At 36.8% G+C, this 20,381-nt stretch overlaps 1 long non-coding RNA gene across 1 annotated transcript; it reads right to left on the bottom strand.

Annotated features, from left to right (window-relative positions):
• Positions 1-18,437: 18,437 nt before the first annotated feature.
• On the bottom strand, positions 18,438-20,031 carry LOC147373934 (uncharacterized). The gene is made up of 3 exons (XR_015162242.1): positions 19,760-20,031; positions 18,885-19,026; positions 18,438-18,756 (listed from the first exon to the last, which is right to left on the bottom strand). It is a non-coding gene; the product is annotated as an uncharacterized LOC147373934 (long non-coding RNA).
• Between the last annotated feature and the right edge of the window lie 350 nt (positions 20,032-20,381).

Raw genomic sequence — 20,381 nt, 5'->3', positions numbered from 1 at the left:
GTAGGCTGCCATCTCTGGGGTCGCACAGAGTCGGACACAACTGAAGCAACTTAGCAGCAGCAGCAGCAGCAAGATCATGGCATTTGGAACCATCACTTCATGGCAAATAGATGGGGAATCAATGGAAACAGTGGCAGACTTTATTTTCTTGTGCTCCAGAATCAAGGTGGACAGTACTGCAGCTATGAAATTAAAAGATGCTTACTCCTTGGATGAAAAGCTATGACAAACCTAGACAGTGTATTAAAAAAGAAGAGACATCACTTTGCTGGCAAATGTCCATCAAGTCAAAGCCATGGTTTTTCCAATCGTCATGTATGGATGAAAATTGAACCATAAGGAAGTCTGAGTGATGAAGAATTGATGCTTTCTGATTGTAGTACTGGAAAAGACTCTTGAGAGTCCCTTGGACAGCAAGGAGATCAAACCAGTCAACCCTAAAGAAATCAATCCTGAATATTCATTAGAAGGACTGTTACTGAAGCTTAAGCTTCAATACTTTGGCCACCTGATGCAAAAAGCCAACTCATTGGAAAAGACCCTGATGGTGGGAAAGATTGAGGGCAGGAGAAGAGGATGACAGAGGATGAGATGGTTGGATGGCATCACTGACTCAATGGACTTGAGTTTGAGCAAATTTCAGAAGATAGTGAAGGACAGGGAAGACTGGTGTGTTGCTGTCCACGGGGTCACAAAAAGTCAGACACGACTGAACTTCTGAACAACAAAAACAATCTATTTCCTTTTTTATTTCTGTTGAAGACTCTATTCCCAAAAGAATTTGCTTTCCTTGATATTTGATTTTGTTTGATATCAAATGACCTCTCCTTTTTGATACTCTGTCTGGTCTTTCCTGGCACATCTGTTAATGGACAAGTCTAACTTATCTATTTTTAAAAGTCCAAAGTTTTAAAAAGAATGGACACAGTTGTTCACACTTAAATTCTTTGATGAAAAAGATATCAATATGGAAACTCTGATGTTTGTGGATGTGATGTTCTCCCATCTATAAATGCAAGTGGGCAAACTCTCCATATTCTGGTGCTCCAATCTCATGTTGCTAGATAGTTGTTTAGTTCTAGGATTATGAGTAAAATTTATGTGTTGCAGAAATATGACAATGAAAGCTTGAAAGGAGAGAAAGTCAAGAACACCTATAATAAATCAGTCTAAAAATACCATAAAGGCAAAGGTAGAGATCGAGAGAGATATAAAAGCAAGAATAGATGAAAGACTTGAATACTTAAAAGCAGTGCAGTGTTCTAATTATTTTAAGTCAGTTATATGCCACACCATCCTTTATGGTTAGCTCTCTTTCTGCTCTCAGCTTCTGGAAGAGGCAATTTTAGTTAGTATATTCCTATTTTCCCTCTAGCAGAATATGATTCACTTTGCCATCATCAACAAAACTAAATACCACCATCTGGGCAGGAATCACTCTTTCTCACACTCTTGTTAGTCTGACTCTTCCACATTCACTTCCTACCATTCCCCTACTTCCCCCTCCCCTCCTCCTCTCCTTTCCCTTTCCCCTCCCCTTCTTTCTCTCCTTTTCCATTTTACTTCTGTCTCTCTCTCTCACACACACACACACTCACTCACTCTCTCTCTCAAACTCTCCTCCTTCCACTGTTTTCTTCAAAGTTTAAATGTAAGTTATGGGGCTGTATGTGGCAGTGCTCGGTGGAACTACACCTATAATGTTAAATGGGAGCTGGACATTCACAGTGAACTATTCACAAGATGAGGAAATTGACAAACGCTAGTGTGAACAGGCAAGAAAGAAATGGATAGCAGATGGATTTGGAAAGAAGCAGGAGACAGACTGAGCTGAATTACCTGGCCTTGACCTTTGTGAGACAGGAACTTTACCACATTAGTTTCTACTCCTGTTTGCATAATGCAAGACTTGGCTGTATTCATTCCTAAGACCTATATTATCTCAACTTTTTCCTTCTATATGAGCCAATTTAATTGAAGTTGTTTTCTTGCAACCAGAAGATTTTTGAATAAAAAAACATGAGATTCTCAATGGATTTATTTTTATCACCAGAATTTTTCATTTTTAAAGTCAAATGTTATATTTCTCTATTATTTCTGCAAGATGGTTTCTGCTTTTTGCTAATATTCTTTCACTTTCATTTTCAGAGCACTATAAAGGGAGTATTATAGACCAGATTTTGCGTTTCATTCTCCTTTAAGAAAGGCATATTTTTCTATTTGTATACTAGTGAGACTGAGAAAATTGAATGTGGTTTGATAACACAGGAGAATCATATTTCTGATTTTACAGTAGCCTTTAAATCATTTGAGAATGTTATTTAAATGGAAAAAAGGAGCCAAAATCCAAGTTTTCATACAGAATGAAAATAAAGTTGAATATTAAATACATTTATTTTAAGAGATACTTAGAAACCTGTATGTCAGATGATTTTGCATACTACTATTCACTTTTCACTTTCATGCATTGGAGAAGGAAATGGCAACCCACTCCAGTGTTCTTGCCTGGAGAATCCCATGGATGGTGGAGCCTGGAGGGCTGCCATCTATGGGATCTCACAGAGTCGGACACGACTGAAGTGACTTAGCAGCTTAGCAGTCAGTTCAGTTCAGTTCAGTCACTCAGTCGTGTCTGACTCTTTGTGACCCCATGAATCACAGCACGCCAGGCCTCCCTGTCCATCACCAACTCCCAGAGTTCATCCAAACTATGTCCATTGAGTCGGTGATGCCATCCAACTATCTCATCCTCTATCGTCCCCTTCTCCTCCTGCCCCCATTCCCTCCCAGCATCAGAGTCTTTTCCAATAAGTCAACTCTTCGCATGAGGCAGCCAAAGTACTGGAGCTTCAGCTTTAGCATCATTCCTTCCAAAGAACACCCAGGACTGATCTCCTTTAGAATGGACTGGTTGGATTTTCTTGCAGTCCAAGGGACTCTCAAGAGTCTTCTCCAACACCACAGTTCAAAAGCATCAATTCTTCATCTTTCAGCTTTCTTCACAGTCCACCTCTCACATGACCACTGGAAAAACCATAGCCTTGACTAGATGGACCTTTGTTGGCAAAGTAATGTCTCTGCTTTTCAATATGCTATCTAGATTGGTCATAACTTTCCTTCCAAGGAGTAAGCGTCTTTTAATTTCATGGCTGCAGTCACCATCTGCTGTGATTTTGGAGCCCCAAATAATAAAGTCTGGCACTGTTTCCACTGTTTCCCCATCTATTTCCCATGCAGTGATGGGACCAGATGCCATGATCTTAGTTTTCTGAATGTTGAGCTTTAAGCCAACATTTTCACTTTCCTCTTTCACTTTCATCAAGAGGCTTTTAGTTCCTCTTCACTTTCTGCCATAAGGGTGGTATCATCTGCATATCTGAGGTTATTGATATTTCTCCTGGCAATCGATTCCAGCTTGTGCTTCTTCCAGTCCAGCGTTTCTCATGATGTACTCTGCATATAAGTTAAATAAGCAGGGTGACAATATATAGCCTTGACATACTCCTTTTCCTATTTGGAACCATTCCACTCCTTGAATTTTTAAAATGAACTTTATTAAGAAATGATTGTCTTAAAACTCACACATTTTTAAGTGGATAAGTCAATGACCTTGACAAATGTACACACTCATATAATTACCACCTCAATTAATATAAGGATATTTTTACTTCCTCAAAAAAGTTCCTTTGATCTATTAAGTCATTACTCTGCTGCTGCTGCTAAGTCACTTCCATCGTGTCCAATTCTGTGCGACCCCATAGAGGGCAGCCCACCAGGCTCCCCTGTCCCTGGGATTCTCCAGGCAAGAACACTGGAGTGGGTTGCCATTTCCTTCTCTAATGCATGAAAGTGAAGTCGGTCAGTCGTGTCCTACTCTTTGGGACCCCATGGACTACAGCCTACCAGGCTTCTCTGCCCATGGGATTTTCCAGGCAAGAGTGCTGGAGTGGGGTGCCATTGCCTTTCCAAAACCAACATCAGTCAACCAAAAACCTTATTTCTATCATTACAGAATAGTTTTGTCATTTCTAAACTTTCAAGTAAATAGAGGCACATAGAACATACATTCCAAGCCTGTTTCATTATTTCAATCTGCAGAAGTTTGTAGCATTCTTTTATTTTGTTACCTATACCAATACTTTGTTTCTTTTGTATTGCTGAGTAGGGTTCCTTTTTATGAATATAACACAATTTATCCTTATTAATAGCCATGCCCATCCTTCCAAGTTTAGGGCCATTTTAAATTTCAAAGTAGCTTTTGTTTGTCAGAGCCCACATTTTAACATTACAAATGCACCAGGCTCATCTTGTACCATCCCTTTCCTATACCTAAAATCAGCCATATCTCCAAAGATCCTTTTTGTTAGAAAATATTAGAAATCCCGATCTGGACACAAGATGTGCTCATTGCCACTGGGGTGTCATGTCTCTTAGGCCCTCTCTGCTAAAGGAAAGAATATATGTGGTATACCAACCCAAGTATAGTATATAAATATAGATGTATTTCATATGATTATTTGCTATTTTTTAATCTTCTGGAGAAGGAAATGGTAACCCACTCCAGTGTTCTTGCCTGGAAAATTCCATGGATGGAGGAGCCTAGTAGGCTATAGTCCATGGGGTCGCAAAGAGTCCAACACGACTAAGCGACTTCACTTTCACTTTCACTAATCTTCTTTTATGAGATACCTGTTCAGATCTTTCCCCCCATTTTAATTGAGTTGTTTTCTCATTGTTGAGTTTTAAGCATTATTTCTACATTTTGTACATAATTCCTTTATCAGGTATATATTTTACAAATAGTTTCTCCTACTCTGCAGCTTGTCTTTTTATTCTCTTAAATGTTTCTTCCACACAGTAGATTGCTAAAATTTTAGTAACCTAATTTATCAATTCTTTTTTTCATGGGTCATGTTTTTGCTGTTGTATCTAAAAACTTATCACCAAACCCAAAGTCACATAGATTTTTCTTTTTGCTCTTTGCTACATGTTTTATCATGCTAACATTATTTTTAGATGAAATATTCATTTTCAGTTACTTTTTATGAAAGATGTAAGGAAGGTCTTTTGCCTTTCCAAACAGAACCCTGAGGGACAGGGAGGCCTGTGTGCTGCAGTCCATGGGGTCACAGAGTCAGGCACGACTGAGCGACTGAACAACTGAACAACAAGAGCAAGGAAGATCTGTATTTAGACTTATTTTTGCATTTAAATGTCCAATTATTCTATCTTTGCTTATTAAAAAAATACCCTTTCTTCATTAAATAGCCTTGCTCTTTTGTCAAAGATGATTTGACTATATTTGTATGGGTCTATTTCTGGGCTCAACATTCTGTTGCACTGAGGTATCTGCTGTGCTGTGTCACTTCAGTTGTGTCTGACTATTTGCACTCCATGGACTGTAGCCCACCAGCCTCCTCTGTCCATGAGATTCTCTAAGCAAGAATACTGGAGGGGGTTGCCATTTCCTCCTCCAGGCGATCTTTCCCACCCAGGGATGAAACCCATGTCTCTTAATTCTTCTGTATACGCACACGTGTTCTTTACCTCTAGCGCCACCTGGGAAAACATAGAGGTATGTGTCTATATTTTTGCTAATGACATGTGGCCTTCATTATTGTAGATTTAAAGTAAATCTTGAGGCTGGAAAGTCTGCTTTCCAGTTTTGTTGCTCTTCCTCAGTATTGTGTTGGCTATTCTGAGTCTTTTTGCCTTTCCATACAGATTTAGAGTCAGTTCTTCAATATCCAAAAGGTAGCTTGCTAGGATTTTCATCAGGGTTGTGTTGAATCTATAGATAAAATTAAGAATAATTGACCAGCTTATCAATATACAATATGGCCTCTCTGTGGCTATACCACCCTGAAGATGCCCAATTTCATCTGATCTTGGAAGCTAAGCAGGGTTGGGCCTGGTTTGTACTTGGACTAAGCCTTCCCTGATAGCTCAGTTGGTAAAGAATCTGCCTTCAGGAGATCCCAGTTCAGTTCCTGGATTGGGAAGGTCTCCTGGAGAAGGGATAGACTACTCACTCCCATATTCTGGCCTGGAGAATTCCATGGTCCATGTGGTCACAAAAAGTCGGACATAACTGAGTGACTTTTACTTTATCAATACTGAGCCTTCTTGAATATGTAAGAAATATATTTCCAATTAATCTGTCCTTTAAAAATTTCTTATAGCAGCATTTCTACTTTTCTATAAACAGATACTACATATATGTTATTAGGGTAATACTTAAGTAATTTTTGTTGTTTTTCTAAGGAATATTTTGTTTTTAAGTTCTAAGTCTAATTTTTTACCACTAGTATTTAGGATAGTAATTGACTTTTTTTATATATCAATCATGTATCCTGAGATTTTGCTGTAACCGGTTATTAGTGGCAAGAGAGTTTTATGTAATCTTTCACATGTTTTACATACAGGGTCATGCAATCTATAGAGTGAAACAATTTTGTGTCTTCCTTTCCAGTATGAATAAATTCTGTTTTATTTTGTTTTAAGGCCCTGGCAAAGTCTTTTTCACTGCTGAGGATTCCCTATTATGGAGAACACTCTGAGCTTATTTAAATGGGGTTAATTTTCCTCTCCCCCTGACAGAAACAAAAGTTTTTTTGTTTTGTTTGGTTTTTCAATGTGAGATCCTCCTGTGGTTCCTGACATTGTGCTTCCCTAAATAAGGCCCCTATGAATTTCTCACCTTCAAACAATCGATGCTCTGCCTCTGGTAATTCATCACATTTACCATTTACTTTATTGCTTTACTGGCTTTTGCTTCAGGTAAGCAGATCTCAACTATGACTTTGTGAGTTCAGCTGTCTCTCCAGATTTATTGTAAGGATGGGAGTGACAGCCTAAGCACTCTACATTTGAAACTGAATTTGGAACTACGTTGGAAGATATTTTCATAGACTTATTGACCATTTGTATATCTACATTTCTTAGTGTCTTTTCAAGCATTCTGCATATTTTAATGATTTTTAAGTTTCTAATTTTCAATTGTGTTTTCACATAAGCTCTATACACTTGTGAATAATTTCTCCAAGCACAAGTCCTACATGCTCATATTCCAAACAGTGTCTATAACTGAATAAACTCTAATTTACATAGTCAGTTTTATTAAACATTTTGTTTGTTTTTTGGTTATAGTTTTTTAACCTAAGAAAAAATTTTCAATCCCCAATTGCTACAATTTTTTTTCCTATTCTTGCTTCTAGAAATATTATAGGATTTTATACTTAGATCTGTGATCCACTTCAAATCAGTTTGATGCGAAGTGTGATAGCAATGTAAACACTGAGGTTTATTATTTTTTCATAATGTACTCAGTGGTTCTAACACAATTTATTGAAAAGATTATCTTTTCCTGACTGAAAATTGCCAGTGCCTCTGTCAAAAATCAATTGATCATATGAGTATGTAGTCCTTATAGGAATAATTACCATCATTTTCTTATGTATTTAAAAAGAAATAAATATGGTTTATATAATTAAAAAATTATCCAGATGAATACATATCACCAATTGGGTATGTGATAGATGTTCTTTTTGTTGTGATCCAATCCCCAAATTTTCAAATAATGGTCAATTTTTCTTATCAGATTGTACATGCCTTTTAAATAATGGTCAATTTTCATAATACAGTAAGAAAAATTAGAATTGTTTTTTAAAGGGTAGATTTTTATTTTCTACTTGTTATTTATTTAATTATCTTCTAAGAGTATTTGTTTCATTCATGGAAAGCACAGTCAACGGAAATATCAATCCTTCTCCTTTTTTGATTTGCTAAGAATTTTTCAAGCTATTCATTGGGTTCTCAAGGCAAAAATACTGAAGTGGTTTTCATTCTCTTCTCCAGTGTACCATGTTTTGTCAGAACTCTCCACTATGACCCATCCATCTTGGGTGGCCCCACCTGGCATGGCTCATAGTTTCACTGAGTTAGACAAGACTGTGGTCCATGTGATCAGTTTTGTAATTTTTTTTGTGATTTTGGTTTTCATTCTGTCTGCCCTCTGATGGAAAAGGATAAGAGGCTTATGGAACCTTCCTGAGAGACTAACTGAGGGGGAAACTGGGTCTTGTTCTGATGGGCGGGACCATGATCAGTAATGGTAATTCTTTAATCCACTTTTCTGTTGATGGGCAGGGCTGTGTTCCCTCCCTGTTGTTTGACCTGAGGCCAAACTATAGTGGAGGTAATGAAGATAATGGTGACCTCCGTCAAAAGATGCCATGCACATACTGGCCCACTCAGTGCCCCCGACCCTGCAGCAGGCCACCATTGACCCACACCTCCGTCAGAGACTCTTGGACACTCATGGGCAGGTCTGGGTCAGTCCCTTGTAGAGTCACTGCTCCTTTCTCCTGGATCTGTTTGTGCCCTCCAAGAGTCTGTTTCCCCAGTCATGTGTAAGTTCTGGTGGGGTTAATGGTGACCTCCTCCAAGAGGGCTTATGCCATACCCAAGTCTGCTGCATCCACAGCCCCTGCCCCTGCAGCAGGCCACTGCTGACCTGTACCTTTGCCGAAGACACTCAAACATTGATGCTTTTGAACTGTGGCATTGGAGAAGACTCTTGAAAGTCTCTTGGACTGCAAGGAGATCCAACCAGTCCATCCTAAAGGAAATATTCATTGGAAGGACTGATGCTAATGCTGAAACTCCAATACTTTGGCCACCTGATGTGAAGAACTGACTAATTGGAAAAGATCCTGGTGCTCAGAAAGATTGAAGGCAGGAAGAGAAAGGGACAACAGAGGATGAGATGGTTGGATGGCATCACTGACTTGATGGATGTGAGTTTGAGTAAGCTCAGGGGGTTGCTGATAAGGAAGCCTTGCATGCTGCAGTCCATGGGGTCGCAAAGAGTTGAACAGGACTGAGTGACTGAACTGAACTAAAGAATTTTGGGAGACTAAAAATAATAATAATAAATCAATATTATATTCATGAAGGTGAGTCTTTGAAGTCAATGATGACTTAAAATACTAGTAATTTTTCAAAGTTATTTTGTCCAAGGTAAACAAAATCTGTAATAACATATTGCTTAATTCACTCTCTTTCTAACAATTTTTGAAATGCAATACAAATCTACTCACTGTATCAATGATTACATATTTTTTACTTTTGTTTCTGCAAATTTTAACTTTAACCTTTTAGAGAATGATATAATAATATTCTCTGTATGGATAAGTACAGAGATAATTTAACAATTATCACCATTCTTCCATTCTTTGCATTCTGTACCTCCACACAACATATTATTGCTATTAATTTATTAGTATACATCCCTGAAATACATGACTCTTATCTATAAATTTTGAAAAATTTATAGAATTATGAAACACATACCCCTATCTTGGTATGAAATATTTAGTTCAACCCCAAATTTCTCATCTGTCACTTTTTATTCAACCCCCAACATACCCTGAAAATTCACTGTTTTAGTTGTAACGCATTACTTTTGCTGTCATAGAGCATCACATAAATTGAATCAAAAGTATGTATTCTACTGTGTTTTCCTTTTTTTAAGTAAAATGTCTATGAGATATATCCATGTCATGTGTGAATAGCTCATTCTCTTTTATTGATATCTACCTATAACATTGTGATATATTCTATTATGTGAATTTATTGCTACTTATTTATCCATGATTCTGATAATAGACATTTTATATTTTGCCTTTGGGGGATCCTCACTTGGAACAAGTGTTGCTAGTGTGTTCACGTTTTCTTTTTAGCCATTTCAGTATCTATGTAATGGCACTACATTGTGAATACACTTTTTGTTCCCTGATATCATGATTTTCATGTGCTTATTGATCATTGGTATATCTTCCCTTCTAAAGTGTATTTTCAAGTATTAAGTAGTTTGCTCAATTTTAATTAGTTTTATATCTATTTATATTGGATTTTAGAAGATACAATTTCTCCTTAAAATATATATTTTGGAGTATACTCTTTCCCAGTAAGTGACTATCCTACCAACTTTTTCATGGTGTCTTTTATAGGCAGATCTTTCAAAATATAATCAAATCTAATTTGCCTTTGTTTGTGAAGATTTTTAATGTAACCTACAAGAGAAATACTTAATTTATCCTTGGTTGTGTTGATATTCTTTAGGTTTTTCCAAAATTTATAATTTAAAATTTACTTTACAACTCTGGTTAATTTTGAATATTTTTTTTTAAGGAGGAAGGTTTTGGTCCTGAGAGTCCTGTACAAATTGGGAGGGGCCAACAGGTACAAAGTGTTTCAGTTCTATTCAAGAGTAGATGCCTATTTCCTTTCTCTCTGCTTTGGGTGATGCTATAGTCCCTTTGAGTAGTTTCAGTTTAATATATGTCCACATTGTTCAGTGGTTTTTATGTCAGTAAATTCGTGCAAATAAATGGCTACATCATTACTAGAAATCAAAGTAAGTAAAATTTTAGTATGTATTAGTATAATATAGATTTCATATAGACATTGAAAGAATCTGTTCTGTTTTCTCTCTTTCTGCAGTAGTTTCTAGTATAGTATAATAAACTTCCCTGTATCCATAGTCAGATTCAAAAAGTTAACAATCATTTTCTCACCAACAAATATGCACTTGTCTTGGCATTCATATTTCTAGCACATTAGAACTTCTCTAAAATTCAGAAAATCTTAGAAGTCAGAAATTTCCTCCTAGCTTTCACTAACGTGAATATCTTACATTCTTGGTAGCTCTGCTTCTTTCTTACTAGAATTAGTATTTTGTTGCTATCTATATTTTTTAAATAATATGATTTCTTCATTTATTATGTCCTCTTTAGAGGACCATTCTGAGGTTAACAGACATTTTTGTATCTTCCAGTACATTTACCAAGTTAGTCTTGGATGGAGTCTTGCTTTCTATCTGACATGGTAGCTGGTAATTCTTCCATTTTTAAATTGACATCAACGTCTGAAAAGTAAGTCCTATTTATTCTCTTATGCTAATGATTTATTTTTCATGCCACTCCTATCTATTCATTTTCATTTATTGATGTCTTTGCCATTGGCTTATAGTCTTCCTATTCTCTTCTAAATACTTTAGTGTAATTAACTTGCATGTATTCAGAATCCTTATAAGTGATTCATTTCAATGCTCTGAAGTCAAATTATTGCCCTCTTAAGTCCTAAGACCTCAGATTTTGACTTATTATTTTTTTTTATTGACACTGAAATTGATACACCACTGAAATGAGAAATTTATATATTTAAAATTCTGACTTTACCTATTTACTGTAAGGACAGTTCTTACAACTCAGTTATTCACAATACTTTTCTTTTTTGTTTACCATTATTTGAAAACTACAGCCTCAGCACAACTCCAGGGTGTTTCTTCCATTTACTACTGTACTTTCTGTGGTACATTATTTAAACCATTATCTCCTTAATAGCTTCCAAGATGGTTTAGCAACTAAACAGTCTGCCTGCAATGCAGGAAACACAAGAAATGACACAAGTTTGATCTCTGGGTCAGAAGATACCCTGGAGGAGTAAATGGCAACCCTCTACAGTATTCTTGCCTGATAAATCCCATGGACAGGGTAGCCTGGCAGGCTACAGTCCATGGGGCCACAAAGAGTTGGACATGATTGAACATGTATTCAGTTAATGATGCCAGAAGAAAGAAAACTTGCTAAAGTATGACAAGTGCCAAAAATAAAAGTTTACTTAGAATCCTAACAGACTTTCCAGCCATGCTAGTGTTTTACTTGGCCATCTTAAAACCTCTGTTAATTATTTCCTCTATGTTATTTTCCTTCTTTTTCTCCTCTGATCCCTTCTACATTTACCAAACCTCTACTCTCTACTTTTTTCAGTTTGTCTCCTCCTCCTCCCATTCCCCTCCTATTTATCTAGTATATCTTTGGCAGATACCAAGAACTAAAGATACATTTACTGAAAAATGAATGAGTCTGTTTAGGGCTATAAGCTAAACCTAAACCCCTAAACTAAATATAAACCTTAATGACACAGACTTGATTTAGACCTACATATTAGACTTAGGATTTCCTTTATACACAGCACCTTTTAGTAGATTATTGATTAGAGTATCCAAGTGCATATTCATAAATAATTTCCAAGATGATATCCAAATCTTAGCAAACATGCAGTCCTAAATTGTATTTTGGATGCATGGAATCATTTGTATTTTTCATCTCCAAGTAGAATTTGGGCATTATTGCGTTGATTTTAATAATTTTAAAAGCAGTGTCAAGCATTTATAATTATTGATGTTTTAGAAATTATGTTGTTAGTTAAACATATTAATTTAGACATTTAACTTAGTATCTAGTGTTCAAGAAAGCATAAAACTCTGATTCAGACCCTTTGTGTGATTCTAAGCCCTTTTTTGTTCATTTATCAAGTTGATAAAATTGAGATCGTTTTTCCTTCTTTGTTTAACAACTTTTTTATCTTAGGTAATTACGTATTTCCTTGGAATTTTCAATAAAAGATGTGCATGTGCTGTGCTGTGCTTAGTCGCTCAGTCATATCTGACTCTTTGCAACCCATGGACTGTAGCCCGCCAGGCTCCTCTTGTCCATGGAGATTTTCCAGGCAAGAATACTGGAGTGGGTTGCAGGCCCTCCTTCAGAAGATCTTCCCAACCCAGGAATTGAACCGGTATCTCCTGCATTGCAGGCAGATTCTTTACTGGCCGAGCTACCAGGGAAGAACAAAAAATATGTACAATGATATCTAATTATGCCTAGTACTTTTAATTCCAAATCCCACCCAATGAAATAAAGCTACATTAAAATGACAACTTTTGAAAAGCAAGAATGAATCCCTTCCTGTATATGTATTTAGTCACAAAAAGATTGGCTTCCTGTGTGGCTCAGATGGTAAAGAATCTGCCTGCAATGCAGGAAACCCAGGTTTGATACCTGGGTCTGGAGTATCCCCTGGAGAAGGAAATGGCTAACTGCTCTAGTACTTTTGCCTGGAGAATCCCATGGACAGAGGAGTCTGGTAGTTCACGGGATCACAAACAGTCAGATACGACTGAGCGACTTTCACTTCACTTCACTTCATAAAAAGTTATGCATAAAACACACAAAAAATATTAAATATCTTGACCCATACCTGCTCACAAATGTGTTTCATTTAATAACTATTAGAAATGTTGAGAGTGGGTAGAATTCTAAGATGGCACCAAGATCCCGGCCTTCTGATATACATACCATGTATACATCTCTGATAATTGTGGGAATGATAAACAGACACCCCATAACTAGATTACATTATATGGCATAGTTAATATTTTTAAAAGGTAGAATACTCTAATTGGGCCTGAGCTGACTAAGTAAACCTTTAAAAGTGATGGAGATATTCCTGGTGAAAGACATTTTAAGTTATTAGAGAAATTTGGCATGAAGGTTCTCCACTGCTGCCTATAAGGATGAAACATCCAGGTAGCTAGAATGTGGGTGGAGTTTTAGAGTTCAGAGAGTCCCCTGGCTTACAGCCAGGAATAAAATTAAGATTTTAGTCAAACAACCAAAAGGATAAATTAGCCAAAATCAAAAAGCCTAGAAGATACTGAGTTCTAAATTATTTTGCAACCTGACTGATGTCTGGAATTTATCCTTGTGAGACCTTATAAAGGCATAATTCTGTGAGGCTGAGCCTGGGCTTCTTTCTACTAACAGCTATGAGCTAATATGTGGATGTTGTTTAAGAAGAAAACACAAATAGATTCAAGGGATTAGATCACATAGACAGAGTGCCTGAAGAACTATGGACAGAGGTTCATGACTTTGTACAGGAGGCAGTGATCAAGACCATCCCCAAGAAAAAGAAATGCAAAAAGGCAAACTGGTTGTCTGAGGAGGCCTTACAAATAGCTGAGAAAAGAAGAGAAGTGAAAGGCAAAGGAGAAATGGGAGGATATACCCATCTGAATGCAGAGTTCCAAAGAATATCAAAGAGAGATTAAAAAAAAAAATCCTTCCTCAGTGATTAATGCAAAGAAAAGGAAAACAATAGAATGGAAAAGACTAAAGATTGCCAAGAAAATTACAGATACCAAGGAAACATTTCTTGCAAGGATGGGCAGAATAAAGTACAGAAATTGTATGGTCCTAACAGAAGCAGAAGATATTAAGAAGAGGTGGCAAGAATACACAGAACTATACAGAAAAGATTGTCATGACCCAGATAACCACAATGGTGTGATCACTCACCTAGAGCCAGACATCCTGCAATGTGAAGTCAAGTGGGCCTTAGGAATCATCATTATGAACAAAGCTAGTGGAGATGATGGAATTCCAGGTGAACTATTTCAAATCCTAAAAGATGATGCTGTGAAAGTGCTGCACTCAATCTGCCAGCAAATTTGGAAAATACAGCAGTGGCCACAGGACTGGAAAAGGTCAGTTTTCATTGCAATCCAAAAGAAGAGCAATGCCAAACAATGCTCAAACTATTGCACAGTTGCACTCATCTCACACGTTAACAAAGTAATGCTCAAAATACTCCAAGCCAGGCTTCAGCAATATGTGAACTGTGAACTACCAGGTGTTCCAGCTGGATTTACAAAAGGTATAGGAACCAGAGATCAAATTGCCAACATCTGTTTGATCATAGAAAAAGCAAGACAATTAAAGAAAAACATCTACTTCTGCTTTATTGACTGTTCCAAAGCCTTTGACTGTGAGGATCACAACAAAATGTGGAAAATTCTTCAAGAGAAGGGAATACCAGCCCACCTGACCTGCCTCCTGAGAAATCATGAAGGTCAAGAAGCATCAGTTAGAACTGTACATGGAACAAGAGAATGGTTCCAAATAGGGAAAGGAGTATGTCAAGGTGGTATATTGTCACCCTGCTTATTTAACTTATATGCAGGGTACATCATGCAAAATGCTGGGCTGGTTGAAGCACAAGCTGGAATCAAGATTGCCAGGAGAAATATCAATAACCTCAGATATGCTGATGATACTATCCTTATAGCAGAAACAAAGAGGAACTAAAGAGACTCTTGATGAAAGTGAAGGAGGGGAGTGAAAAAGCTGACTTAAAACTCAGCATTCAAAAAACTAAGATCATGGCATCTGGTCCCATCACTTCATGGCAAATAGATGGGGAAACAATGGAAAGAGTGACAGACTTTATTTTCTTGGGCTCCAAAAGTCACTGCAGATGGTGACTGCAGCCATAAAATTAAGACACTTTCTGCTTGGAAGAACAACTATCACCAATCTAGACAGCATGTCAAAATGCAGAGACATTACTTTGCCAACAACTGTCTGTCTAGTCAAAGCTATGGTTTTTCCAGTAGTCATGCATGGATGTGAGAGTTGGACTATAAAGAAATCTGAGCACCAAAGAATTAATGCTTTTGAACTGTGGTGTTGGAGAAGACTCTTGAGCATCTCTTGGACTGCATGGAGATCCAACCAGTCCATCCTAAAGGAAATATTCAGTCTTGAATATTCATTGGAAGGATTGATGCTGAAGCTGAAACTACAATACTTTGGCCACCTGATGCAAAGAAAGAACTGACTCATTTGAAAAGACCCTGATGCTGGGAAAGATTGAAGGCAGGAAGGGAAGGGGATGATGGAGAATGAGATGTTTTGATAGCTTCACCAACTTGACAGTCATGAGTCTGAGCAAGCTTCAGGAGTTGGTGATGGACAGGGAAGCCTGGCATGCTGCAATCCATAGGGTGGCAGAATCAGACACAATTGAGCGACTGAAGTGAACTGAATTGTTTAATCAGCCAAGTTTATTGAAATTTGTTGCACAGCAATAGATATCAAATACAGATGAAGTCTATTGATATTATCTAGAACAATCACTGAAAGTAAAAGTGAATAATTAAGAGTAATACAATCATATAAATACAGAGATGACTATATACCTGCAAAAATGGATTCATGTGAGATAATAAATACACCAACTAAGCAAATGATATAATTTTCACCAAGCAACTAATTATATTATGAAATTAGGCCAAATTGAAGATTCAAGCTCAACAATAAAAATAAATATTGGAAGACCACTAGATATTTTATTTAGTCATTTTGCATGTATCTTAAAATATATGAAAGTCCTAATTACCTTGGAGGAAAAACAGATGATACCTAAATGGATGATACATAATTTATAAAGCAAACATCATTTCAAAAGGACAAAAGAAATCTGTTATTTATCAAGAACCAGGAGATAGTGGAGGAGAGAGAAACTTGGTGTGCTATAGTCCATGGGGTTGCAAAGAGTCAGACATGACTTAATAACTTAACAACTACGGCAAATGTTTTTTAACTGGAAAAAAATGCTAACTGAGCTAGAAAGCAACTTGTTTTTGATGCATTTGCAGTTTCTAGAATAGAGTCTTATATGTAAGATGATGGAATAAATATATTTATGACTGAATGAATAAGAGCCAAGAGAAATATCAATAACCTCAGATATGCAGATGACACTGCCCTTATGGCAGAAAGTGAAGAAAAACAAAAGAGCATCTGGATGAAAGTGAAAGAGGAAAGTTAAAAAGTTGGCTTAAAGCTCAACATTCAGAAAACTAAGATCATGGCATCCGGTCCCATCACTTTATGGCAAATAGATGGAGAAACAGTGGGAATAGTGGCTGACTTTATTTCTGGGGGTTCCAAAATCACTGCAGATGGTGATTGCAGCCATGAAATTAAAAGATGATTACGCCTTGGAAGGAAAGTTATGACCAACCTAGACAGCATATTAAAAAGCAGAAACATTACTTTGTCAGCAAATGTCTGTCTAGTCAAGGCTCTGGTTTTTCCAGTAGTCATGTATGGATGTGAGAGTTGGACTATAAAGAAAGCTGAGTGCTGAAGAAATGATGCTTTTGAACTGTGGTGTTAGAGAAGACACTTGAGAGTCCCTTGGACTGCAAGGAGATCCAACCAGTCTATCCTAAAGGAGATCAGTCCTGGATGTTCATTGGAAGGACTGATGTTGAAGCTGAAACTCCAATACTTTGGCCACCTGATGCGAAGAACTGACTCATTGGAAAAGACCCTGATGCTGGGAAGGATTGAGGGCAGGAGGAGAAGGGGACAACAAAGGATGAGATGGTTGGACGGCATCACCAACTCAATGGACATGAGTTTGGATAAACTCTAGGAGTTGGTGATGGTCAGGGAGGCCTGGCATGCTGAGGTCCATGGGGTCACAAAGAGTCAGACATGACTGAGCGACTGAACTGAACTGCACTGAATAAGTGCAGAGGAAAATTAAACTGTAAAATAGAATCTTAAAAATACATGCATGCTATTTTGCCATATCTACTTATTTTCTGGGATTGTAATGTCTGTCTCTTCCATATGTTGCCCAACACATTTTCAGCCAATTCCTAAGTGTGTTAGCACAATCATGTAAATACACTTAATGTATGTATATTCCTATCTTGGCTTTTCTCCTGATGTAAATTGTCATTTTAGCATCTAGCCTATATTACATATTTTCTAGAGACCTTTGACACTTTTGTTCGAGATAGATGGTGATTGACTTTCTGTGAGCATCATGTCTAGACCTCCCTACCCAGATTCAGTTCCTATTCTCAAGAAAAAATCTTTCCCTCAGATGAATTTCAAATTAAGATACCAATATTTTTTATATTAATGTTTGGTTTACTTCTTGCAGATTCAGTCATAAAACAATATCTTAATCCAATATGAAATATACCATTCATGTAGTTGAGTAGCATACATATAGCAAAAATAAGTTATTGAGAAAAATCAATGGAATTCAATGGATGATATATTTTTTCAAAGATGGAAACTCAGAAAATATTCTCTCTACCAGGAAATATGAGTCTCTTCCTATGATTCCTCAATTAGAAATTTCAAAATGATTTCCTAACGTAAAAAGATGTTTAAATATATCAACAACTTCCAGCTACCAAACATTGATTTACTACTAATAATAGGGATACTTTTAATACCTATGAAGAATTACTCTAAAGATAAAATTTCAGCAATAAGATCTGTTTTTAATATTAAAAACATTACAAAACATAAGTGGCTGATACTTCATTTCCTTTGTGTAATAAACCTGAACCCACAAATTCTGTCAGTAACAGCAAACAAGCCAAACTGTGAATTCTTACACTGGTAATTTCAACACTAAGCAATCATTCACATGACTCATAAATCATTTCCAAAATCCACTGAAAACAAGAAACACAGAAAGTAAGATGGGAAATCCTAAACTTAAACTAACCATTCTGTCAATATCTGTCCCCACCTGCTGTTGCAATACATATGCATGTGAGTGTATGCCTCAGGAAATAAAACAAGAGCATTAAGTACTCTAATGAACACAGCAAGATTTCATTTTTCCTGAGCCTTAGCTAAGCTTCAGTTTCAGGAATAACTTAAACATTTCATGTGAACTTAGAAAATAAAACAATGGAAATTCCATTACATGCATACAAACTACAAATCTTATTTTTATCCAAGAAAGAGAATTATAGTATTAATATAAAGAGACATATTTGTATTGAGAAAATTTTGTTAGCTAATATGTTTAATAGAACAGCTTTTTAAAAATATGGAATTTGCTCCTGCTTGAAAATTTCAGATAAAAATTTTCAATTATTTTTTATTTTGTTTTAATCTCAGATTGTTAATAATTATTATACTACTTGCTACAACAGATGCTCAACTTGAGGCACAGTAGTTTTCTATAGCCCTGGGTAGCTCAGATGTAAATATGTGTCTTCTTTCTTCGCTGGTCTCTTGTAACCATCTGAAATGATATCAGTGATAAAAACATGTTATCAAGTGAAAAGCACATTTATTGATATGAAAGGTAAAGCAAAAGCGTAATGAGAACTATCACTGTAACAATCAAAACAATGTTTAGTTTCTGCTTACTCTGTTTGGGTGCTTCAGAATAATTCCATGAGTCCAAATATCCAGGTCTATAGACAGACACATGGTATTGGCCTTTTCATTCAATAGTCATCTCATATGAAATGTGGAGAACCATTTGGGCAATCAAAGAATTTGCTTTCACCTGGCAGAATGGGTGTGAGAAACAAAATGGTATTCTAAATCTACAATCATTTCCCTACTCTGAAAGATTTATATCTACTGTGTTTTATTGATACAAACATATTCTGTTTAATATCTACAATTAATAATATATATTTAACAATATTTTAGCATTGGTGATGAACTAAATTTGATTCTTACTATATGACAGTTATAAATGCTTATATCTTATTTCTATATATAATGGTCAAATCACACCAATCATATTTCTAGTGTTAGTCAAGTGAAAACATTCTAAATTGTCATTTAAATTGGAGTCCAGCATGTCTGGTCACCTGAGACAAAATGTTAGTGACCAACGTCTACTATGTAGATCTCTAAAACTCAACCATGAAAAAAGTATACTATTACAATGAATACCAATATGAAATCATTTTTATTGCAATATTTTGCACAAATTAGAGATTAAAGACAAAGAAGGAGGTTTAATAGAGAGTTTCTAAAAAGAGATTTAGAAACTTTGTGAAAGTAGTGAGATGCCGGGGTCCAGCCCCGGCTGATCCAGGGTATTCGAAGGAGAGACGGCGTAGGCGAGGATCAGGAAACAATTGCTTAATTAAACGTTAATTAAGGATATAAAGAGTAATAGAATGAGGATAACTCAGTAGGAAAATTCAGTGGAGGAAAGAGGCTGAGTAGCTTGGTTTACACGGGAGACCAATAAAACTTGAAGACAAGAAGTTTGCACCACTTACGTAGGCCGCAGGCATCCTTCCGTTCTCCCGAAGGAGAGGAGACACTGAGGCCTCCCCGGTTGGATTTTAGAAGCCCAGGCATAATTAGCAAGCATGGCGGGTTCCGTGCTCCAGATGGAGACTCAGCCAGAATTTGAGAGAGAGAGCGACGTGGGGAGACCAAGTTTCGGTGAACAAGGCCCGCACTTTATTTTCCAAAGTAGTTTTTATACCTTAAGTTGTGCACAGAGGATAATGGGGGAAGGGGTGGAGTCATACAAGGACAGCAGTTTCTGGTCCTAATCGAAGCCAGGCTTTCAAACTTATCATATGCAAAAGTTCAGGTGAATTACATCATCTTCTGGCCAGGAGGCCTGTTAACATTTTAAGAAACTTATTTTTCTCTAAAGGTGATTATTCCAAAGTCAGGCACCAGCCTCCAAAACAGCATTGGACAAAGCTGCATTCCTATAGGGCAAAGGTGAGGTGGGCTCAATCAAGAAAAGAATTAACTCAAGGGTCCAAGGTTACAGACATTGAGGCTACTCCTTACATTTCTATACACCCATTATATCAATCAATACACTGCCAAGGACACAGTAGGTAAGGGGTATGGAGACTTAGCAGCAAACATTGGCCCAAT

This window comes from Bos grunniens, chromosome 4 (assembly GCF_055505025.1).
Source record: "Bos grunniens cultivar Pamir isolate PY7600 chromosome 4, Bosgru_T2T1.0, whole genome shotgun sequence".
In the NCBI taxonomy this organism is placed as follows: Eukaryota; Metazoa; Chordata; class Mammalia; order Artiodactyla; family Bovidae; genus Bos; species Bos grunniens.
Note: the sequence above shows the minus strand (reverse complement) of the source record. Positions and strands in the feature narration are given on the sequence as shown.